At 40.2% G+C, this 18790-nt stretch overlaps 1 long non-coding RNA gene across 2 annotated transcripts; it reads left to right on the forward strand.

Moving 5' to 3' along the window:
* The first annotated feature begins 3641 nt into the window (after positions 1-3641).
* LOC111834746 (uncharacterized) lies at positions 3642-6267 on the forward strand. Of its 2 annotated transcripts, none has more exons than XR_002836066.2 (3): positions 3642-4065; positions 5143-5258; positions 5830-6267. It is a non-coding gene; the product is annotated as an uncharacterized lncRNA (long non-coding RNA). The 2 variants fall into 2 exon arrangements; XR_002836067.2 differs by having other exon boundaries at positions 3642-3963.
* Positions 6268-18790: the final 12523 nt, after the last annotated feature.

Below are 18790 nucleotides of genomic sequence, written 5' to 3' on the forward strand. Positions count from 1 at the left end.
TAGCTTCCGTATTACAGTAATAAAGGCACCTTTTATCTGAGGCATTGAGTTTGTTCACTTGCCTTTATTTGTTGCCTTTCCTTTTCAAGGGATAATTCTTAATTCATAAGTATTGATTTTACAATGCAAACAAAGAATCAACCTCACAAAGCCCTCTGAGTTGTATATCGACCCCCTTCTAGTGCTTGGCAGAGGAAGAGAAAGAATATATTTTTGGTGTTAATTTATAAGGGAGGTGGAGGTATTATTTTATTTTATTGTTACTGCATGTATTTGGAAATTCTGTATGTACTTGAGATACTTGGGGAAAAAAAACCTCTAGACTGTAAAAGGCTGTTCATTTTTTGGGGGGGTACATTACCTGAATGCTGGAATTATGCATTATGCTCTAAATTGATACTGTCAACACCCAGCCAAGGAGTTACCGAGATCCCAGTACTCATCTACAATCTAATAATGAGGACCCATCCCTCTAAACCATATAGTTGAGCACAAGATAAATTATGTCCCCGTCTGAAACGGACCGTTTCCTTAAATACCTGCTATGCTAACGAGCTGCTCTTTTGGGGAGCGGGTGTCGCTTGTCTCTCCATTAGCGGCCGGGGACGGCAGGTGCGAGCAGGTGGACTTCTGTGCGCACTGAGTGATTAACTGAACCTCCAGGCTGACAGGCCTCAACTCTCCAAGGAAGGCTGAGTTAGACTAATATGGGTCTCTGTTTAACAAGGTTGGTAGGAGAGGAAGCAGGGGGAGGTGGGGGGGGGTTCTGTGGGGGACTGAGTTTACCGGAAAGTTCCCCTGAGAGAATGTGGTAAAAAAAATAAAGGCTGACAGCACTCAGGCGAACGTAATGAGCCTCCCGCAGACAAAGGCCGAGATGAGATTTGAAGGATTCTTAGAGAAACAGGAAGAGTTCTTGTGTTTGTTTTACATTAGCACTACTTGCAGACTCAAATAAAAATCATAAGTTCTTAAACATGCATAAAGGATAATTTGCATTATCCCCAGGGCCTTTAACTCCACTGGCAAAAATTCAGCTCAACAACAACCCAGTACATGGGGGAACAAAAACGTGTGTGTGTGTGTGTGTGTGTGTGTATATATATACACAAACACTTACACACACACATATAAAATCTTGAGGCTGAAAAGTTCCATGCTTGCATTTAGTCTTGGAAGTTCCTGGCAAGGAGAGTGAGTCATTTCAACTTCCATAAAATAATTTCACTTATAAAGTCTCATTTTATGATACTGACAAAGTACTACATGAAGGAGGGACTTTAAGCCAACACCCCTATCAAAGGGAATAAGTCTTCTAGTGAGGGACAATGTGCGCAAGATGAGGTCTTACCCTATCTGGTGGAAGTTCAGCATCTTCCACTGAGCCGGACAAAGGGGTGATATGAGACATGAGAGGTACTCTGCGCTGTTCCGGCTTTGAAATGTTCTACAGCTTCCAGATTTACTGAGGTAGCTGTCATGCTGTGGAGAATTCGACTGGCCCCTTACCCAGACTCCCGCAAGTTACGATGAAAATCACATTGCTTCACAACCAGAACCAAACCTGTACAGCCCATTAAAGTGTGAATAGATAACTATGACTAAGTATTTAATTTAAGGGAATTTCATTTCACTTCAGGGTTACTTTCTTTTGTTATGGAAACAGCCTGGAGAATGTAACTGATTCAAATTTAGTGATACTAATTTAATGCCGTTTTTCTTTTTTTTCTCAAAACCAACCAGTTGAGTACTCTGTGACTGTGACTCTTCATGCTCAACTGGGTGGTTGAAACAAAATCCTGGTTTGGATTTTTACTTTCTGGACCTGAAATGTACACCTCTGCTCCTAATCAATGTGTCCAGCTGTCTTCTATTTAAAACATGCTAATTTATTCACCGGCAACTCCAGTCATTTGGTGTTGACTTCCATTTGCATAATATTAGCTACCAGTTCATTATTATTTAGTAAAACCAACGCTTGGATTATGGATCCAGCCATTTGAAAGCATACATCAAGTTTCACCCAATGCATTCTCATTACCTCCATCAAAACAAGAAGCTAATTAGCATCATTTTGTGAAATGCACATCAGTATTTGTTTCGGAATTGGGTGGAATGGAGATTACAGGGAAGTGACAACAGACTGAACAATGAAAGGTTTGAGAAAGATGAGGACAGGTTGGGAACCAGCCAGAACCTCTTGATTCAGGACAGGAGCTGTGTTGTCACACAATATTACATGAATAAACATTCAAGATTCAATTCTTTATTGCCATTGTACATACAGTAACAGTAAAACGAAATTGGGATAGTGACTCCCCGAGCACTGCAAACAAAATACAACACAGAACAAGACATGTAATGTTTAACAATATGTACAAAATATGAAATAGACAATAAATAATTGCAATGTACAAATGGATAGCTTGTACATGGTGGGGGGTGAGAGAGCTTAGCAAGAGTCATGGGGGTAAAAACTGTTCATGAGTCTGGTAGTGTGGACTTTGACTGCCCCTGTACCTTCTACTAGATGATGACAGTTCAAGCAAATGGTGTCCAGGGACCATGAGAGGTCTTTCATGTTATGGGTCCCCAGGAGTTTGACGCTTAAGACCTTCTCCATTGTGATATCTTTGATGTGGATTGGACTGGGCTTGGTGCATCTTCTCCTGAAGTCAGTAATAAATTCTTCGGTCCTGTCCCTGTTTAGTGCCAGATTTTTCTCTGCAGACCAGGAACCTCATCTCTGTTGGTTGACTCCTTACTGTCTGTGATCAGCCCCACCATTGTTGTGCCATCTGCAGACTTCACAGTGGTGTTTGTGATATGGGCTGGAACACAGTCATGGGTGTAGAGGACATAGTGAAGGGGCTGAGCACACAGATTTAGGGGACACTAGTACAGAGCATGAGGGTGAATGAAGTCTTACAGTCTGGGGGTGGTTGCATAAAACATCATAGATCCATCCATCATAGATGCACAGATGGGCTGGCTAAGACCCAGCTCACAGAGCCTGCTGTAGATCTGGTAGGGTATGATGGTGTTAAATACAGAGCTATAATCAATGAACAGAATCTGCACATATGATATTGAGTGTTCAAGGTCGGTGAGAGTCATATGTAGGATGGCGGGGATGTCAAACTCTGTGGATCTGTTAGGTGTTATGGACTCGAGGCAAGGCACAAGTGGGAGAAAGGTGACGATCCACTTTCGGTTCCAAGACAAACAAGGCTTCATTGAATACACTAGGGAAGATACGAGGGAAAGGCACAAATTAAACGTACCATGAGGGGTCAAAAACTAACAAGGAAAAATAAGAACCAACTAAAGTAACCATAAAGTACTAACACTGGGGAACAGAGCGACACAGGGAGCAGGACTATGAAACAAGCAAAACTCCTATCACACAGTAACATGGGCATGAACAATGACAGACTAAATAACTGAGCAGACAAACACACTTAAACACACACAGGCAAGCAAGGCAAACAAGGGGCAGATGTAACTCATACTCAGATGTAACTCATAATCAATTAACCAATCAGAGGCATGGGGCAACAAACAGGCAACAGGTGAAACAAATTAACACAGGCACAGAAAGAAAGGAACTAAAGAGACACTAGAACTAGGCAAGAAAACCATTAACTGGGAATACAATACTAAGATAATAAACACTGACCAGAAATATAAAACAAAACCAGAACAGAATACAAGCAGGGCAATCTTTCAAAGGGAGACAGATTAGAAAAACACATGGGATAGAAACCCATTAATTACAAATAAACACCCATGAATAAGAGAGTTGTATTTTTTGCCGCATACTCAGCCCAATGAGCTTTGCGGCAGTCCAGGGAGTAGGGGAAACACACAAGGTTTGAAGGACCGAGAGGAGGAAACAAATGTCTGCTAGCCAAATGGGGAAAGGTCACAAAGGGAGGGGTCAGAGACCATCGACCCTGACAGGTATTATGTCTGTAGGCATATTGGTCTTTGGCCAGAGCATTTGGAATTGTAGCTTTGATGTGTGAGAATACCAGCCTCTCCAAGCATTTGGTAGTAATAGCGGTGAGTGCAACTGGTCTGAAGTCTTTCAGATCCTTAACAGTTGGGTATTTGGGGACTGGGATGAAAGTGCCAGATTTGAGATAGTGAGGGACAGTGGCCAGTGACAGGCCTGGGATGATCAAGGTGAATACTGCAGGTAGCTGATCTGCACGTTCGCTGAGAACTTCATAGTATTCCATCATGTCCAGCAGCTTTCTTTGCATTTACGCTCAGAAACATGCACCTTACGTTGTTTGTCTGCAAGGTCAGTGCAGAGCTGTAGCCAGACTGCTGAGGGGTGGGTCAGGCCTCTCTGAACTATGAGTAGATGGTGTTCCATAGTTAACTTTCTCCACCCTAAAATAAAACTGGACTTTCACTTTTGATGACAGTGCATGTTTTGCCTCATTTGAGATTTTATATTTATGGTTCAGGGTTAACGTTAGCGATTTTGGGTTAGCACATGCTTAGTAAGCAGCCATACATGAATAGCTTTTTAATATCTTAATTAGCACCATTGCTTAATTAGTAGCGTAATTGCTCTTCAGTGTCAGTCGATTTTCAAGCACAAAGACAAAACAGAATTCTATTAATGGGAATAAATAGGAATGTAATGCTCAAATTTGGGCAGGGGGCCACCGTAGAGTACAAATGTACCTTTAACACACTAAAGACAGCATGACAGGAAGCAGCGATGTGGTGGGTGTTGAGGCTAAGGCCATAAGACATACCACTCAGTGCTCACATCCTCTTACTTGCTGTTGAGAATATGGCTGTCTAGACTGGGTACCTTTTTTAACTCAAGCAACAAACTCCTTGGGAACTTTTAGGTACTTTTTATTAGAAGTAGCCTGGGGTGTTACATTCAATGGTGGTTTTAAGTATTACCTCCTAATAACCATACATACTATCCTAGATCCATATATCAAAACCACAGCTTTTCCTTCTTAAGTCTGTCATTGAATATTGTGCTCACTTCTTTCTCCTCTCTACTTTAAAAGTCGAGTTTCTGTTCTGAATTCTTTAAACTTAACAGCCAGCAGCCAAGACCAAGTTCAGAAAAATGCCTTTTTCCCCCCCTGAACCCCCCCCCCAAAGCTTACAGGATGAGGCAGCAGACAGGACTGGAGCACTGCAACCTGTCATGTCAAGTTCTACAGTATGTTACTCTGAGCTGTGGGTTTCTATGGACGCACTTAACTTTCAAAATGCATGTGAGTACAGCTACAGAAATGTTGAAACCATGCGATGTATGCAAATCGGTTACCAACTCTGTTAAAGGTACAGATGTTGAGAAAGCAATTCCGCATTTTTTAGGGTAAGCCACCAAAAAGAACGTTATTGAATCATTATGTCTCAACATGACTCCAATATTTTAATGTTTTATCACATCAAGCTTCATGGCTGACATATAACATGGTTAATATATAAGCCAGTTGACTATTTCCTCATTACTCATAGTTACAGAAGATAAAAACTCATTCTAGTGAATTGTGGGACAATACATTTTTGGTCAAGATTTCAATGTCAAAAGTACTAGTTTTGTTAGAAGTGCCTATATGTGGCCTGTTCATCAGATCCAAGTCGATTTCCACTTTAACGCCAAAAAAATACAAACATAGAAAAAGAACTGTTGCAATAGAAATAAGAAAAATGGCCTGATATTCAGAAACATTGCAGAAAGAGTTGTATTTCATGGCATTCAATTTAAAATTTAATTCAATTTAATTCAAAATTTAATGCAAAAATATCGATGCATTCATCTTCTATAATCACTTCCACCAGTTCAGGGTGACCGTGAGGCTAAGAAGAACAGGCAAGACAGAGACCCCCGGGGACGGGATGCCAGTCCTTTACAGGACACACACAATGAAGAGAAAATTACAAAATGATAGGCATGTGTTTCTGGAGTATGGGGGGGAAGCAGGTGTACTGGGAGGAAACTCATACACAAACACTGGCAGAATATGCAAATTATTCCCATCAAGGTAGGATTCAAACCCCCCACGGAGAGGGATCTAAGGATTTTCTCACCGAGCTACCACGCCACCCTCAGTATAAACCGTTCATCTGTAATCGCACTGCAATATTGTAATGTGAGCAGTGTCACATGTGATGGAGTGACACGGGATCTCGTCTGATTTGTGAGACCATCATGGATAAGTGGGTTAGCCGTGTTTCAAGTGCAGGAGGATGGAGAGATGATGAAGGACACCACTCAGCTTCAGTCACCGCGTTATTTATCTGACATTAATATAAGTTATTCATTGTTTGTTGAAGAAGTGCAAACATTTCTCAGCTTTGTGAGTTGTCTTTTTTTTAATAAATGGATGCTTTTACCATAAAAGTTTTTTACCCATTTGTATGACTGGCTACTTTACTGAAGCAATTCATGATAAGTACCTTACTTTTGGGTACAGCAGCCTTATTCACAACTACTGACTACAATAAGCTTCTAAATTGTGAAATCTCACCTTATCCAGAAGAGGAGAGAGGGTGGAATTTCGGTTTATATTATTCTCCTCTATTGCCCTTATATACGTACCACCATCGGTAAGGAAAGATGGAGAATCTTAGTAATTATTTTATTAGCATGGACCATAAGCATTGGGTACTAAAGGTAGATCTAACATGTATCATCCATCCATCCATCCATCTTTTCTTGGTTTATTTTTATGCTTGTTAAGCACATGATGAAATAATAATACTGAATTTTATGCAATAACCTTATACAGAAATAAACTCTTTTGTGCCATATGTGTCTCCATTCATTGTCCATAAGCATCTACCCTGGTCAGCATCACCGCCAGCCTGGACTCAAGGCAGGGCGACTCAAGGCAGGGGGACTCAAGGCAGGGGAACACTGCGGACAGGACGTCTGTTTGACATGTAGTATTCAAATGTAAGCATCCCTAACCTATTCTAATACTACAGATTATGCTGATGTTGTAAACACTTATTTTTCATTAAGAGCACAACCAAGATGCTGACCTCTTGAGATCTAAAACAGACTGGTGGGTTGGGTTTTCTGGAACAGGGTGAAATGCAAGACTGTTTAAAGCTCTGTCTTTCTGGTTTGGAGAACAATATGTTCGCTCAGAAAACAATATGCAATTTACCAGAATATAAAAAATGGACAATAAGAGTTTCTTCTGTTCTCCAAAAAGTTACTGACATCTTGGTGGATGGCTGGATGAACAATACTTCTGTTTCAAAACCTCTCCTCAGAGACTCCCCGTGTTTTCCCAGAATGCCTGTCACAACCTAAAGTCCCATTCCATCCCCAAATATAGCCCCCACTTCATCCTTCCATCCTTATGTCCTGCGGTTCTCTCCAGCGCTGGACAAAGCCCACGTGGAGCTCTAGGCTTTTCCGCTTCGCCGCTGATGTGAAACAGCGATACATGACCTCAGCCTTTTATTGTATTGCACCCATCTATACAAACTGTGTCATGAGACTGACCTGCCCCTCCTTAGCCTTCTTCTTATATTTCACCTTAATGTCAGTTCCAAAATCACCCATATCTATCCAACTGATCTAATAATCACGGATATCATTAACTGAATATTTTGTTGTCTATATAACATAGAATCTATTACAGCTAGTAACAGCGTTCCCAAATTTAGAATCTGCTTCCCTTCCTTTTTCTCACTCCCTATCGCTTATGAATACCTGGGCAATTCATAGTTCTTTGTTTTCTGGAATACGACTCAAAATAATTTCTTCTGCTGTTATTTCTGCCTACATATCCGCGTCCTGCATTTTCTATAGAAGACATACATAATTGGATGTAACGTTGATTTCCTGGTGGCTAAGATTGCCTGCTCTACACCATGAACCGCAGCCCGTATTGTTAGGCTTCCCAAATGAATGCTCTGCGTGTGTGTGTGACCTCATCACACTCAGAGGCATCCTGGGATCCTGCAGGGACGGCTTCCGTGTAAATGAAGATCCTTGGTGACCTTATATGTGGGCTTCCTTCAGGCACTCCAGTTTACTCCTGCAGTCCAAAAACATGTGGTAATTGCTCAAGGTGCGTGAGTGCAGTGTGTGTTCCCAGCACTGCACTGGCATCTCCCACAGCGAGTCCCCTGCCTCGTGCCCTCTGCTGCCTGGGATAGGCTGCAGGCTTATTGTGACCCCGCACTGGATAAGTGGTTATGGAAGATGAATGGCTATATATATATATATTCAGATACATTATAGCTCTTCTTTAGACAGCTAAAAGTGGAATAACTGAGGGGCAATACATTTACATTTTTGTCAAGGCTCTAATGTAGAGCAATCGCCATTCATTATCACGAGTTCAGACACTCACTTAGCCCATTTGGTGCTACAAATGGTATCTTCCTTTCGGTCCCAGGAAGATGCCATTACTAACACATCTGTGAGAAGAACAAAAAAAAGCAGCCTGAGTGAGACACATGTTTTATCCCATGATTAGTGAATTGGGTTAATGCCGAGCGCTGTCCCTGTCCTCTGCCTGCTGAGAGATCAGTCCTTCCTGCCAGCTTACCAGCCAAATTTACTGTAGAACAAAGATTCTCAAGCTGAGTTTTAATTCTGATCTCCAACCAAAGAAATGCTGCATAGCTTGGAATGTATGCAAATACACGAACAAAATATTTGAATGTGATATTTTGCCAGACCTATACTGCATCACCAAGCTACCTAGTATTTCAAGTATTGGCTGCATCTGGTCAATTTTCAGATTTCTAGGTGTCATTTTTTTATCGTTCCCTACAAATGTTAGATTGCACATCTCTTGTGACCACCTGTCTGAGGTACCTGAGGTTCCTCTTGCAGAATGATTATCGATGTAGTTAGATCAATAAGCGTGGGGCAGTCGTTAAGACCTGCCAGCTAATGTGGCCTTTCAGCCGCCTGCAGGGAATTGTGGGTGATGCAAAACAAAAATGTGGAGGTGCATTAGCTCATCATATTCCGATTCTAGGTCCCAAAACAAGAAGTAATGATGATGCAAACACTGGCTGCAAATGTGAAATGGCACCCATGCAATCAGCCAGTCCGTTCCCCTCCCCTGGCAGTATTTTCAGTCAATGACGCAATGAGAGATTAAAAGCTTCTGTCTGTTACCTGCTGTATGTGCCATTCTATTACAGATAATATCCACATGACAAACCTTCATTATGCTTAAGGAAAATACTTATTTTAGAAGTCAGGTTGTCCATGCTCACTAATAATAAAACTAAAAATAATGTTTCCCTTTGTAAAAGCATGTAATCTTATAAATGTACCTATTGGATTTTATATGATTACTACTTTTAAATGTTTAGTTGTTTAAAACACCTTGGGATATCACGAGTGAATCTCACCAAGACGGCATGGGCAAGGTCCTGCCTGCTCTGACCCGACTTAAAGCAGGGTACGCATATCTCACACTATGTGTAAATTCAGAATACACCAGGGGGTCCCCTATCGCCTCAGCAAGGAGAAGCTGCCCGCACGTTCAGGGGCACCACCAGAAGGTCCTCTATCGCCACAGCAAGGAGAAGCTGCCCGCACGTTCAGGGGCACCACCAGAAGGTCCTCTATCGCCACAGCAAGGAGAAGCTGCCCGCACGTTCAGGGGCACCACCAGAAGGTCCTCTATCGCCACAGCAAGGAGAAGCTGCCCGCACGTTCAGGGGGCCACCAGAAGGTCCTCTATCGCCACAGCAAGGAGAAGCTGCCCGCATGATGCCCCTAGAGATGTTGGGCATAGCAAATTGCACCCCCAAAACAGACCAAACCAATCATGTTCCAATTATTGTAGGGCCCCTATCAAAAACAGGCCCTTGGAATCATCCCAAATCACCCCCCCCCCCTTTTATAGTACCCACATGTAGGTTGAATTTAAAATAACAGTCAAATTCAGTAAAAGTTTATCGAGGCAGCAAGTGCTGGTATTATGTGCAGGCCATTTTTTTAGAGTCAGGCTATATTTTCTATTCCTTGCGCCGCGGCAGGTGGGAGTTCTTCGAAACTGGGTCAGCGATGGCCACAGATGGCCAGCAGAGTACACGCCGGACAGCCGAAGAACAGCAGAACACACCTGAGTACAGCCAGAACTTCAGATGACCACTCACCGCGGGGCTTCATTTAGTGAGGTCTGGTGAAAGGGGAGGGGGGGGGGGGCTGCGATGGTCATTTGTCTCTCAAAATGGTCACCGAAAGGCAAAATAAATGACTGCACCTGTATTTATCACCCTGCAGGTCTTAGATGTGTGTCAAAAAAGAATAAAGATGCTCATAATACACATTATGCAATATCAAACATACCTGATAATATTCACCCTGCAATGGTGTAGAATATCCTCCATTGTGTTGCCCTCGTGCCTTATACCTAACATAGAGTCCAGCCCTATTGGGTGGATCCTTCTTCTTCTTATTATTAATAATAATAATAGTATTAGTATTGTTGTTTGTTTTTATTGTTATTCGTCTTCTTCTTAGCAGTCGTATTAGTGTTAGTAGTAGTAGTAATGGACGTAGTGATGGTAGTTGGCAGCCCATCCAGGATGCACCCCAGCGTTGAGCTCTTTGGTGTGCATATTGCTGCTGGGATATGCTGTACCTCCTAACCACGCACACACAACCAAAACCTGCATGGGTTATTAGTACCTATGTTAGTATGGGTGGCAGTAGAATTAGTATTATCTGTTTTTAATCCCTCATAAATGTGCACAAAAAAGAAATGAATCTCAATCGTTCTCCGGACACTAAACCTATGGAGCAGCGGCTTCTTTTTACGAGGACAACTGAGTACAAAAAGGCAGGTACTAAACATGCAGGAAAAAGGAAAGTCTGAAGCAATCACAGGCTCACTCTCTCTCTCTGAAAGTCTCTGAAAGTTGGGTCCCTTTGCAAAGCAGGAACAAAGCGCTAACCGGTTTAGTCTGAATAAATGTGGAACTTACACGTCTTTAAATTAGTACTGTGGGGAGGGTGAATTTGCAGCCTGCTGTGAGAAACTGTCTTAATCATAAAAATGCCCTAGATTTATAAATAAATCCACTAAATATTCCTTATAAATAAGTCCTTTTTATATCAAAGGGCATTTTAATAGTTTACTCTTGCCTTAAAATATGCTAACATAAAAATAGTATTTTTGCATTAAATAATTAAAAATATATATTTCATTAATCCACTTCATTTTACTAGCAATTTTTTTCTAAAATGATAAATAAAATAAATGAGTAAATACAATTAATAATAAATGATCATATACAAACAGTAAGCTGCAGGGCTAGATTCACGCTATTAAAAAGCTGCATTTAGAAATGTCAGAACTGAATTATTGACCATTGTTTAGATACCACCTGATCATAGATGCAGTTGTACAATAACAAAATTCAGATCAGGCCCTATCTTATGGAGGTTTGCCAAATAGTCTGATTGGTTTGTCATTTATGTGTATTTTTTCTATTTTTCTTCTTAATTTAATCATGGAAGAGAAGAAATTGTGTGTAGTCTAAATTCTCATTAAGAGCTGGGTAAAAGACTAAATTATTTTCAAATGAAGTAATTTTGTTTTTACATTCATGTATCACCAGTAGGAGTTGCTTTTTAAATATTCTGCATAATGACTAATATGTTTGAAACTGTCGATTTAATCACATAACAAGTCCCATTAAGGAAAAATACTTGAAATTGTTAGTTTTAGTGAGGAAAACTTGGGGTCAGAGCCAGATCAGCCAACATCCAGCAGTCTTGAAGCAGATGAGGTTAAGCACCTTGTTCAAGGGCCCAATGGCAAAATGATGACACTGTCGATGACAGGATTTGAACCCACAACCTTCTGGACCCAGGCCAAAATCCCTAACCGACAGATACAGTACATGCCCCCCCATTTATTCTGAAACACATCATTTCTGTCAGCAGTTAAATCAGATTTTGGATTCTTTTGTTTTTATTATGAAATTGGAATAGAATGCAGTCCTGTCATTCACAATTAACAAACATTCTATTCTATTCTATATAGTTTTGTTATTCTACATATTTCATTTCTATTTGTTTACATGTTTTATGTAAGGTAGAGAGAGAACACGAGCATAAGTATTTCATTGTATATTTTTAATACATATGACAAGCTTGAACTAAACATTGTACATTGGTTTACACCTTTGTAGCAACTTATCTCTGATGTTTTTGTGAGCAGTCAATTACAGTACTTCAGTGGGAGTTTTCTAAGGTGCTATAATGAGATTTATTTTTGAACAATGTGATGCTACATAATTTATCAATTAATTCAAGTAAAGAATCCATCTTATCAGCCACACTGCGCTCCTTCTACATGCTCCTTCCAACTTTCTTTTAGTTTCAGGAATCTATTGCAAACATTTGAAAGACTCTTTGACCTCATCCTGCACCTTGCTGGTTCCTGCCAATTTATCATTGATGCAATAGGAATATAATCACTTATCCTGACACATTCATTGATCTCATCCCATATGATTTGCTGACAAACTACAAGCTATATTACTTCATTTTCTTGGGTTTACTTTTAATCTTTTAAACCACAATGAAGAGGGATCCATCACATGGGAATATTAGAATCCACCTATTTAATTTATGAATACCTAAAATAAATAAAATCTAAATCTCATCTGATGCCACTTAGATTGATTGATTGATAGATAGATAGATAGATATAGATAGATAGATAGATAGATTGATTGATTGATTGATTTGATAAAATCATGGATTTGCAGGTGCTACAAGTACATAACTATCCATTTAGTTTATTTTGTCTGCCTTTTTTTCTTAATTTACTTTCTTAAAATAATCATTCTGGAAATGATAATTACATACAGAACAGACCAATTATTCTGTAATCAATTATCCATATGATTCCATATCAATACTGTATTTCATGTCATTAAAATTGTCATGTGGACACTGACCTGCACCAGTACATGTGTTATAAACCAGTACAAACCAATTCGTTTGTGATTCTATTCTTGCACCTCAGTTGATTTTTGTGAACACATCAATAATCACATGTCCTGCACAAGGTTGTGAGGAATCTGGAGCACAGGCTGCAGACAGGGGACACTTGGGACACAGGCAGGGAATACTCAGGGCACAGGCAAGGAACACTCAGGGCACAGGCAAGGGACACTCAGGGCACAGACGGGGAACATGGGAGACACAGGCAGGGAACACTCTGGGCACAAGCAGGGGACTCTCAGGACACAGACAAGGGACACTCGGGACACAGACAGGGGACACTCGGGACACAGGCAAGGGACATACTAGATGAGACGCCAGGCTATTACAGACCATAGGCCTGCACACAGTCACACACTATGGGGTAATTCAGAAGTATTGACTGACCTAATTGCCCATTTTTGTAATGTGGTAGGAAAACTGATGGCTGAAAGAAAACCCTGTGAATGGAGAGAAAAGATATGAACTCCACACACAGAGAGCCAGGGGCAGAAACAGAAATGCAGCTTGGGAGGTGAGAGGCCACAGTGCTAAGTACTGAGCCACTGTGATGCCTGAAATATATAACTACCATTATACATTTTCATCAGTCACATGTATTCCCTGCAAATGAAATCTGGGGCAAATGGCAAAGATAAAATGCCGCATATTAAGTCCAGCCTTACCCAATGATTTGCACATGAACTCTACACAATTTCTGCACCAAAACAAACATACAAAAATACGTCGCTATCCATCCATCCATCCATCCATCCATCTACCCACCCAGATCTGACAGGCACTTCTGCTGTCTCTCAGTGTGAACTGAGAGGCTGAGAAGGAGCTTCTGCCCTCAGGCCACCAAACTGCTTGATACTTAATCCCCCTTCTTACTCATGTAACATGCACTTTATTTGTACTTTATTTGAACTGTGTTACACAACTGTTTCAGTTTCTGTTAATTTCTGTTCCTTATTTGTTGTATATTTATTATACTGTTACTGTTTATGTCTTTATTACTTTCACTATTGTTATTATATAGAAGTTCACCACCTTGCATTTCACTGCAGCTTACAGCCTGACTGCATACTGTACCTTGCAGATGACAAATAAAACACTTGAATCCCTTAATTGAATCCATCCATCCATCCATCCATGGTATCTTCCAACCACGTATCCTAATCAGGGTCTTGGAGACATAGTAATCCCTATAAATAAAGTGTATAATAGGTTCTCAATAAATCTATTAGCCTTCAGAAATGTTTATTGCTGATAAGATGCAGACTGACTAAGTACCTTTAGAAGGCATTACATACCAAGGTACACCATTTATTGTCATATTAACATAAATAATTTATATTCATCTCTGCATGCCATAAAGCCTAATACAGTGGTACCTCGGATCTTGAACTTAATCCGTTCCGGACTCCGGATCGAATCCTAAAAAGTTTGAGTTCTGATCGAATTTTTCCCATAAGAAATAATGGAAAAGCAATTAATTGGTTCCCGGCCCCCCAAAATTACACCTAAATATGTTTTTTTTTTTTTTTTAGCATTTAAACACAAAATGAACAGGATAAAACAAGAAGAGCATTTTTTCTTAATGGCTTCCAAAACGATAAAGATCTTATCCCAACATTACCCCTGTCCTGCCCCGATCGTCCGCTCCTTCCGTGTGCCACGCCCCCTCATTAACCCTGTGTGGAATCCCCGTGTGATCAGCTGTTTCTGGTTGTTGTCATTAGTCCTCTGTATTAAGTCCGTGTTTCAGTTTGTTTCCCCAGTCCGGTGTTCTGACGAGTTGAACTACCTATCGAGACGTACTATCGAGCCTTTTTGCGCATGTGCAGTTCCACCGTTTTGGGATTAGGGTTAGGTTTTAGGGGTTTGGGTTAGGGTAAGGATAAGGGTTTTAGGGGGTTTGGGGGTTTAGGGTTAGGGTTAGAGTAAGAGTTAGGGTTAGGGCTATCGATTAGCACTACGGTAGGATAACTCATCAAAGTAGCTCATTTCGACAGAACACCAGTCATTGGGTGCGTTCGACTTGCTTACAGCGCTGGCTTAAAGCAACGCATTCTGATCCTGCCGCAATGCATTACGGTTAGATGCATTGCGACCTCTCACCCGGCTGCACAAACTGGAACCGCCTCCATGACGACACACCTTTGCCCTTATTGGCTGAAGAGTTTAGTTACACGCATGACGTTTGTATCCCAGGCAGTTCCGATGAATCTGCTATTTTTCCCGAATATCACGTAAAGCAGTGAGAACTGGTTTTCAGTTAATTTACCTGGTAAAATAAAGTTTAAATAAATGACATAAATGCTCTAATAGTACACGTAAGTTAGTGGTTTATTTATTGTTAGTTACTGTAATGTTGTTCTGCTTTATTTGGTTAATCGTCCAGTCTGTGAAGAAGGCATTCAAGTAAGAATTGCATTGTAGTATGACTCACTTCCTGGCGCGCACACTTTATATTAGGTCAGCGTTCACGGTTCGACTTCTGATATTCAGATCGAGTTCTAGGTCAAACTGGTTTGTTCGACTTTCAAGAAATTCGAGTTCTAGTGAGTTTGAGAACCGAGGTACCACTGTATTCCATCAGTAGATCAAGTAGTTAACATACAGTATACTGTATTTGATCATTGTTTTATGACATACAAATCAATTGTTTTATTACATCATTATTACTCACCACTCATAACAGGCATTTTTATAGCCATCTGAGTTTACATAAATGAAAATATTTAAATAATTCATTTAATTTTAATATCCAATAAATTAAATTGGCTTAAATATGTATAATCTAATCTTAAATATACTTCAAACTACAGCACCAGCCAAATGTTTGACTAGAGACTATAATCATGTATGCTTTATACTGAACACTTATCTTTCTGTTTTATGGATTAGTGAGTCAAAATTTAATTGCAGTGTCTTTGTAAGGTGTACAGAGGGTGAATGCAAGTGACCTTCGTGTGTGTTTTCCATCGTCAAACTTGGAGGAGGCAGCGTCACGGTGATTGGTTGCTTTGCAGGTGAAAGATTTGCAGATGTTTACCAAAATGTAACTAATCCTTACTAATGGTTATTATAACCTCCTTCAAATGCACTCCAACCCATCAAGATTATGAGTGATTGGCCAGTTTTTCTGTCTTCAGCAGATAACAACCAAATCTGCACCACTAAATTGTGCAAGAATTCTCTGGAGCACATGGAAAGTGAAGGACAACTCAAACTAATGACTGGCCTTGTTCAGGATCCAGACCTCAGTCCCATAGTGCTTGTAAAGGACGAGTTGGACAGAAGAGTCAAAGCAGTGCAGCTGAAAAGCACCTCATCTCTGGGAATTGATTCCCTGTTGAAACCTGTTCACCAAATGCCATATGTCCGTGAAAATGTTACCTAAGCAAATGGTGGCTATTTTGAGGAATCCAAGATTTAGAGACACAAATTTTCTCCAGCAGTGCTTCATTTCTCCTAATGCTTTGTTTTTTATAATGCGTTGCATTTCAAATATTTACAGAGAAAATATATCATGTAAAACGTTACAAATAACCCTAGATTTCAGCAAGTTTAACCAAACTCTTGACTAATATTGTATGTCATATCCAGACTGCAGTTGATTTTGTTTGGTTATTAGTGTTTAACTGTGGTCAGAAAGCCCTATTAATTTGCATGAAAAATATCATAAACAATAAAATTTATATGTCTTCAACCCTGCATATAAAACTGTGAACATGGCATGTATTTACACCATTTTCAGAAGTGCATCCCTAATAAATTCATATTATTATACTAATTTAGAAATTCAATTAGAAATGAATGATTTATATGCATTTGGGACAGTAAGCTGTAAAAGATGCCAGTTTTTGGAAAAGCCTCCCAAAAAAGGCATTATAATTCACAGGGTAGGGAGGACATTTATCAAAGGGCTCAGACTGGAACCCAGAACTAAATAGCCAGAAGACAAAAGAGTGTCCTTGTATTCCAGCTATTTATGGAACCACTGGTCCAAGTTACACTTCCAGCTTTGGCCAAAGTTCAGTTCATTTATCCAGTAATGGATAATGTGTGTGTGAGCATGCATGTGTGAATAAAGGATTATTACAGAAGGTAAGGGTAAATGACAACAGAACAAATGCAGATTTATAGATTTTACTCCACACGTTTGGTCCTAAAAGTTGCACATACATTCCCATTTGTTAATATGCCCAAATGTAAATCCGGAATTGCATTCACTCCACAGTAACTCTCTCCTTGGCTCACATCATCTGACGTTACTAAGCAGAAAGTGTTAATCTGTAAAACGATTGCAGTTACTCTACTTGGAGACACACAAAGAAAACATTATTGCTTTGAGATTTATTAATTAAGACTTTAGAAAGCACAATGAGAAATTGCCTTATATGAATGTCGCTGGAAGGACCTGAATTATAACAGCACGTTAATCTGTGTATTGATCATGGCTGAGTTAATTAATCTTCTGGGACAGGTTTGTGCATCTTCTGTTGTCTGCCAGATAAACAAGATGTGTTTGTTACAGCAGGTCAATAAGATGTTTACAGTAGTAAATAAACCAGAAAAAGGAAGGTACCTGCACTGTGCACCTGTCAAATCCCTAAAAAGTAAAATTTTGATTTTTCCATGCAGTGTCTTTTCCCTCCCATCAGTGTAAATATCCTGGTCCTACAAGCTTGATGCTTAGTACAAGATTTTAATATCAGTTTGGGCTTTAATAAGTGCTTATCACTATATGTTGCGTTCTCATTCTGTTTATTTTAAATGTATTCAATATATCAACAAGTTAAGATGTCATCTGCCAAATGACCAAGAATTAAATTAAGCTGAGGCTGTTGAATAATGTAATTATTTCTCGAAACATCTGTATGGATTCACTGTTGAAACTGAACTGCTGCTTTTAGCTTCTCGCAGGTTTTCAGCTGTAGTGCTGACAGAGCTGTACAGCAGGAAGGTTACTCTCCTGAGCAATGCTTTGAGACGTTATGCTTGGATGATGCTGTTCTGTCGGCCGACGTCTCATTTACTCCCTGGTCGGAGTGTGTCCCTTTTCCCCCACCTTCCTGTTTTCTCTCTCTGTACAGAATCGCTACGGAGACAGAAAGTGAATTGGGGAAAGAATGCCTAATAAAAAAGGCACCTTAAGCTACAGTATGTTTCAAACTATATTTCCTGACAATGCTCAGTAACACGATCAGTAAACACATTTGACAAACACCGATTTTGAAACGGAATATTTGTAGTCGCATATTATTAAATTAATTCACCAGTTGCCACCCTCCCTGTTTGGAATGGAAGTGATAGAAAGCTGTGTTGTTTCGATGCATGTGTTCTCATTTACATTTACGGCATTTGGCAGACGCCCTTAGCCAGAGCAACTTACATAAGTGCTTAGAAGTCTCATCAGTGAATACGTTCTGATACTGGTTCAATAGAACCTGGCTAAGAATACTATCATTCGAAAAACCCTGCTGTCAAGTAATTTTTGTATTTTTTTGAAAGAGTATAATTTAGGAGGTGCTAATCCAAGTACTTCAGAAAGAGGCAGGTTTTTAGTCCTCATTTGAAGGCACCCAATGACTCAGCTGTTCAGATATCTAGGGGAAGTTCATTCCACCACATAGGAGCCAAAACTGAGAAGAGTCTGGATGTCTTCCTTGTGCTTTGTGCAATGGTGGGACCAGTCGAGCGGAGGATTGAAGAGAGAGTGTTGCAGTGCAGGGTGAGGTTCTTTTAGATAGGAGGGTGCTGGTCCATTTTTGACTTTGTAGGCGAGCATCAGTGTTTTGAATC

Source organism: Paramormyrops kingsleyae, chromosome 15 (genome assembly GCF_048594095.1).
Source record: "Paramormyrops kingsleyae isolate MSU_618 chromosome 15, PKINGS_0.4, whole genome shotgun sequence".
In the NCBI taxonomy this organism is placed as follows: Eukaryota; Metazoa; Chordata; class Actinopteri; order Osteoglossiformes; family Mormyridae; genus Paramormyrops; species Paramormyrops kingsleyae.